The sequence below is a fragment of the Megascapheus bottae genome, chromosome 14, assembly GCF_031878675.1.
Source record: "Megascapheus bottae isolate mThoBot1 chromosome 14, mThoBot2.hap1, whole genome shotgun sequence".
Lineage (NCBI taxonomy): Eukaryota > Metazoa > Chordata > Mammalia > Rodentia > Geomyidae > Megascapheus > Megascapheus bottae.
The window spans coordinates 51,781,027-51,787,794 of record NC_143522.1 but is presented as its reverse complement, the minus strand read 5'-3'; the positions used below and the strand labels follow the sequence as shown (position 1 = coordinate 51,787,794).

The 6,768-nt window shown below is 42.3% G+C and overlaps 1 long non-coding RNA gene across 1 annotated transcript; it reads right to left on the bottom strand.

The window, feature by feature from the left end:
* Positions 1–1,056: 1,056 nt before the first annotated feature.
* Positions 1,057–2,764, bottom strand: LOC150055267 (uncharacterized). The gene is made up of 3 exons (XR_016537637.1): positions 2,525–2,764; positions 1,975–2,082; positions 1,057–1,181 (listed from the first exon to the last, which is right to left on the bottom strand). It is a non-coding gene; the product is annotated as an uncharacterized LOC150055267 (long non-coding RNA).
* Positions 2,765–6,768: the final 4,004 nt, after the last annotated feature.

Sequence of the window (6,768 nt, the reverse complement as noted above, 5' to 3'; positions counted from 1 at the left end):
CATAATATTATGCTTTAAAATACTTACAGTGTATCTAATACTGTTTTAAGGGCAGTGAGGAATGAAAAGTGCATAGGGAAATATCTGTCCTCACCCAGTCTGTAACTATATACTAAGAGGAGAAAAATGGGCACCATCAGCTATAATGAATATCTCAAGAAGGGATGCTAAATTGTTTGCTTAGATTTGGTACTGTGTAGCATCACAAGGATCCTATAGTAAGCCACCAATTTCCAGGCTCCACTTCTCTTAAACTGGGAAGTCTGGATTTGTTCCCTTTCCTCCTCCCCTCCTCCTCCTCCTCCTGCTCCTCCTGCTCCTCTTCCTCCTGCTCCTCCTCCTCCTCCTCCTCTTCCTCCTCCTCATTTTTGCCTAGGTAAGGAACACTCTCCCAGTAGGAATTCCCTGTTGGAGGCTTATGCCAACTAGCTTATAATAGCTAAGGTGCTGTCTGTACCTTCTCTGCTGCCAAGACCCCTAGATAGTATCAATAGGGTGAATAGACCCAAATAACAGAAGAGAAATTTGAGTAGGCAGAAAAAGGAGTAGAGAAAAAAAAGAAAGCAGAGTTGATAAAGCACTTGAGGTACCACTGGGGTTAGTTAGGAGAGACCAGAAGCAAAGCAAATTTGGGGAATAACCAGGTCTGAGCTTCTAATAATGAATTTAGATTCGGGGAGGGACCATAAAAGAAGTAAAAAATCCAGTTTTTTTTGAGTGGTAAAAAGATGTAATCAGTCACACATATGGAGTTTGGTAAATGGGCTTTGCCTCACCATCTTCTCAAAACAACAGCTATCTCTTCCAAGAAGCCATTCACCCTTTCAAAATTATTAATTGGCACATAATTACATTCAAGTACTCATAGACACTTATTAGTAATCAGCTCAGGAACATTCATCTTGAGCTTTCCTTTGTTCTTTATTCATCCTTGGAAGAAGCTCTGTATTAGTTTTTCTCCCCATAGATGGCAAAGCCAGGGCTCATTGGAATGAAGCTGATGTTAGGAAGCAAGATGGAACCAGAGCAAGCTCCCCCTGCTTCATTTTGCCAGGATCTCACTAGAGGTAGGTAGGCTCTCTCAGAGTTGTCTATTCACAGGTCAGTGCATTTATCCTAAGTGTCTTCTCAACCTGTGCTTGCCCACAGACTGTGTGAGCTCTTGAGATATCAGAGAAGGCCTGAAGTTGCAAGTGGAAAAAAATACAAAGTGTAGGTTTAGTACTTAATGTTTTCTGCTGGAGGTGAGTCCGAGCTCCTCCAGAAGTGTCTCCACAGGAAGGCATTTAGTGGGGGGCAACAGGTCCATGAGACACTTGTTAAAGCCCCTTCTGCATTATATCAAGGTGTGCTTTACCTAGATTTATCTTCATTGGGTCACTGCGTGTTCACAGTTGTGATTGGCTCACCTTTCCACAACATTTAATACTAGAAGGCTGAATGACATCTGAGTTAGCCCTCTCCTTTAGCCAGTACTAGGGCTGTCACTGATAATTCTGTACCTCCTACACAACACCTTAAAGACTTCCAAAGCCTCCAGTGGCACTTTTGTGGGCCTTGATTATTTGTCTTATGGATTGGACTATATCTTCGGTGCTGAAAGGCTATAAGAGACAATTTGAGAGATGCTTTTGCTGGGTCCTATGAATTACTAAAAGTCCCTCAACTTTGTATCTGTGCCTTTTGATCTGGACTATCCTCCCCTGAAGTCCTTTTGCAATAATTTATTTGCAGGAGAGAACAAGAGATTCAGATAATCATCTTGTGTGAAAGGCAGACTGCCTCTCAAGCAATGTCTTCTTGTCATTGGGAAGCAAACAGCCAAACAGTTTCTTCTCTGTTGTGGTCCTCAAGGACAAAGACTGAACTAATGGTCAATCCCATCTCAACTGCCACTTGCGGTAACTGAGACTAGGCATGCCTTTCTCATCTCCTGCTCCAAATTCTCCTAATTTAACCTGAAGCCAATTGTACCTCTGAAGACAAGGAAGGTATTCTGAAGTGTTAATTTCCCATGCTGCTGTGGAATAAATCTTCTTTTCCTCTTCCTTTTGGGATCTTGGGGCAAATGGCTGAACCTAACTTGGGAAAAAAAAACCCCAGTAAACTTTAGGCCTAAAACCAAGTTTCAAGATTTCTTACTTAAGCTGTACTTGTGCTTGAGTTTGAATTCAGTGCCTTTTGCTAGCACTGTGCTATTTGAGCCACACCTACCTCCTTCATTCCTTCCCTCCCCACTCCTTCCCTCCCTCCCTCCCTCCCTCCCTCCCTCCCTCCCCCTCCCTTCCTCCCTTCTTTCCTCCTGTTTTTTCCTTTTTTTCTTAACTTTCTTTCCCAGTATGGAGACTTGAATTTTCTTTTTTCTTTTTCCTTTTCATTTTTTTTTGTACAGAGGCTTGAACTCAGGGCCAGGGCTCTCTCTCCTAGCTTTTTCACTCAAGGATGGTACTCTACCACTTGAATTACACCTCTGTATTTGACCTCTTGGTTGTTAACTAGAGTCTTATGGATTGTTCTGGCTCACCTCTGGAGTAGTTGGGATTACAGACATGAGCCACCAGGCCCCAGTTCCTTTCTTCTTTTTAGGCGCACTGTCTAGGTTGAGTCCATGTTTTCAGCTAGCTGGCTTGAACCTCAATCTCCCTATCTATGACCACTCACAAAGTGAATCACCAGACCTGGCTTATTTGTTGAGATGAGGTCTGACTAACTTTTTCCCAGGTTGTCCTCGAAATGCAATCCTCCCGATCTCTTCCCCCTAAGTAATTCCGATTATAGTCATGAGCCTGCCTGCCTGCCTGACTGCCTGAGATTTGACTTCTTTCCCTCTACATGCTTCTCAAACTTGGTTGCTCTACAGCCACATGGTTTCTGTTTGTTTGTTTGTATTTTCCTACCATGGAAACACAATTGCAAAACAAGTTGTCTTTCCTTATCCACCACAGTAGTGTGGTACTTCTTGTCACTTAGGGTCACTTATCTTCCAAGGCCAATCACTTCTCCTTTTCCCCAGTACCTGACTGGTACAAGTTGTTCAAGGAGTGGTCATAGAGGAACCCTTTCTGAATTCTCTAGTGGTAGCATTTTTCCTCTGTGAACTAAGACCTTTTAATCAACTGAGTTTAGAGTAGTTCGAAAGGGAAACACAAATTCTGAGAGAAGGTTTCAGGGAGTGAGGTGAGAACTCTTTAGTCTACATCCATTTCCTGGTTTGTAAACTTGGGCCTGTGATATCATATATCAGCCATAGTTAATGAACATTATCACAACCTGGAGAGTAGCATTTCAGATACTGCACAGGAAGCTGTTGAACTGGCTCTTTATCTGAGCCTTGGAAAAGCATTGTGGTTTTGTGTGTGTGTGTGTGTGTGTGTGTGTGTGTGTGTGTGTGTGTGTGTGTGTGTATGCTGGTACTGGGGTATGCATGAATTCAGGGCCATGTCATTCTCCTGTAGTCTTTTTGTTCAAGGCTGGTGGCCTAGTGTTTGAACAACAACTTAACTTCTGGGTTTTTTTTTTTTTTGGCTGGTTCATTGTAGATAACAGTCTCACAGCTTTGTCTGTCCAGTTTGGCTTCCAATTGTGATCCTCAGCTCTCAGCCTTTGGAGTGGATAGCATTACAGATGTGTGCCTGGCCCACATTATTTTTCTAGGTGCTCTGGCCTAGGTACCATAGAGCCAGGTCAAGGCAGGTCCATGAGAGGCCCAGGTAAGACTCTCTCCAAGTGAGGTTCCCATTGTTACCCTCATTGGCTCTCAAATGGTATTTTGTTCTGAGGACATTCTGTTTTGGATATGAATGGTAGATGAAAGGAGCAGACCCTGATAGACAAAATAGAAAAGATTAAGATTTCTGGAGGTAATAAGTCTCAGGCAAATTACAAAGGTTGCTTGGCCTGAGCAAATGCTTAGGCCTTCGGACCTACCACAGGGAGCGTTCAAAGCTCTAAGAATCAAGTTACTGTTGGAGCGCACTTGGTGAAACTGGAAAGTGTTAAGACTGTCACCACAATCCCTTGCTCTTCACACAGATGCTGAAGTTTTTGTCAATGCCCTTTTCTGTGTTCAAACCACCATGAGCTCACTCATAGCACAGAAATAAACCATGGTGTCTCCCAGCTGTCAGGCTGAGATTTTGAGACTGAAGGATCTAGCTTCATTCTGGAAGTTCACAGAGAACTGATTCCCTGTTGCATTCTGTGGCTCATAAGATGCTTGGGAAATAATAAAACACATCTGTCTTCTGGGAAGTTGTTTGTACCAGTACAAATAATAATTAGTCCCTCAGTGTCATCTGTGCAGCTCAGGGTTGCAGACTGTCTCCTGTACAGACATTTCTGGATGGGACCCAGCCATTGTTGGCTCCTGTGGGAAAGAGGAGAGGAAGGAAGGCATTTCACATCAGCTGCAGGAACTCTTTGCAGTCATCATCTCCCTTTCCTCTTGATTCCAGCCCCATGCAGCGTTAAGCCTTCTGTAGCTGGGTTTTAAGCAGCAATTCAACATATGCACCATTAATCTTGTCTCTGGTTTCACAGACCTTCTTGATACTATTCTAAATAAAGAACTTCACCTTTGTTACTTAAACAGGTGGAGCCAATGGCTACCCACAGCAAGCAAATGGTTGTCATGTTGACAGCTCTCCTCTGCATGGTAAAAATCTGCCCTGGTCTGGGTCCTCCTCTGTTGGGAGCCGAGTGTAGGGTTAGGTTGACCCATGGATCTGCATTGCTGACTTAAGCACACAAGGAGCACTGTTATGTCTGAAACTTGCTTGTTGTTTCGTATGAAAGTAACCCCTGGATGTTTCCTGTTTCTAAGACTGGAACTAAAAATAAATGGGACTGTAGTCTTAAGCTGTAGACCTCCCAACCCCAGCTGTTTCTTGTCTTTTTCTTCTCATACTCACCCCTAAATCAGGAATCCTGCCTTGCTGCAGGCTGGCTCTGGCACTCCTCTGTGCTGAATGACAAGTCCTGAAAACAGACAAAAGATGGGTGCTAGAGGCCCATGTCTGAAATCCTAACTACTCAGGAGGCTGAGATTTCAGGATTGTGGTTTAAAGCCAGCCTGGGCAGAAAAGTCCATGAGACTCATATCCAATTAACTATCAGAAAGCTGAAAGTGGAAGTGTTGCTCAAGTGGTAGAGCGCCAGCCTTGAATGAAAAAACTAACACAAGGTCTAGGCCCTGAGTTCAAGTTCTAGTACAGGCAACCAGACAAACTAGCAACAAGGGAAAACAATGTAAACAGCCAACAATCCTAAAACAAACAAACAAAACCCAGGAAATATTGTTGCAGGTTTGCAAGTAATTGTGTCTTATCAAGGAAAGATTTTATTTATTTATTTTTTTGGTAAGTCATGGGGCTTGAACTCTGGGCCTGGGTGCTATCCCTGAGCAATTCGGCTCAAGGCTAGCACTCTACCACTTGAGCCACAGGGATATTTTTTGTTTTCTATTGGTTTATTGGAGATAAGAGTCTCATGGACTTTCATGCCCGGGCTGGCTTTGAATCTAAGCTTCCTGAATAGCTAGGATAAGAGGCATGATCTACCAGTGCCTGGCTCAAGGAAAGATTTTCTAAGCTATAATGATACCTAGAACTAGGCCATTAGTTTTAGCTTAAAATAAAAGTGGATTTTTTTTTCTGAGTTTTTTCAGCAAGATGAAAAAGAAGAGGAAGTGGAATTGGCAGATTTCTTACAAAAATGACAAAGCAAATATTCTAATATATAAACATCTAGGACTTTCTTTTGGAAATATTTTTACAATTTCTCAAAGTAAAGCATGAGAGAAAAGCAATATATCTGTGATGGGAAAGAGCTAATGCCAGAAATAAATGTGAGCAGAATACATAGAATATCATTGTGCTAATAGTTATCATGGATACTTTAAAAAAGACCTTAGTGTACTACATTAAGCTCGGAAATATCTGTTACAGAAGTTCAAAAATGTTCCACATGAGTTGGATTAATTTCTACTCATATTAAATTATTCTTACCATTCTCATTTCCTTTTAAAAATAGTATGAGAAAAGAATAAAAAGCAAATCCTACCAGCTCAAGAATCTGAGATCGAGAGGACTGAAATTTCAGGCTAGCCTACACAGAAAAGTCCAAGAGACTTGATCAACATAATTAGCAAAAGCCCAGCTTGAGGAATGGCTCAAGTGGTAGAGAGCCAGCTGAGTGAGCAAGTGTGAGGCCCTGAGTTCAAACCCTGGTGCCAACAAATTAAAAACAAACCAACTCAAAACCTTTTTGTGATTCATTGAACTTGTGATTTTCCAGAGCAAGAGATAAGAATTTATGTAAATGCTGCTTTGTGCTCAGATACTTCTGGTTGAGACTGAGTTTCTGATGGATACTTCTAAGTTAGGAGTATGAATGAGAATGTGTTTCTTAGCAATGGAGTAGATACACTAGTTTCTTCTAGATTATCTCCATGCTAGCTTCATGATTTAAGTTCCTATATCTTGGCTTTAGGTCCTGTGAAGGCAGCTCCAATACTAAGACTAGTTGATTGCAAGTGTTCCAGGAACATTAGTTGAAAGTGAATCAGGGAAGGGAAGAAAATTAATGTTAGCAACAATGAGGGAGAATGGAAAAGGCAAGACTTGGAAACAGGCAAGGACTATTTATTAAGGAACAGTGAGGGGGACAGACGTTCCTGCGGATTGGAGGTTGTGCATCTGAGCTGGGACAGGACCTGGGGTTTTATGGAGTCTAAGCAAGGGGCCGGGGGCAGAAGATAATGCAAAAGCC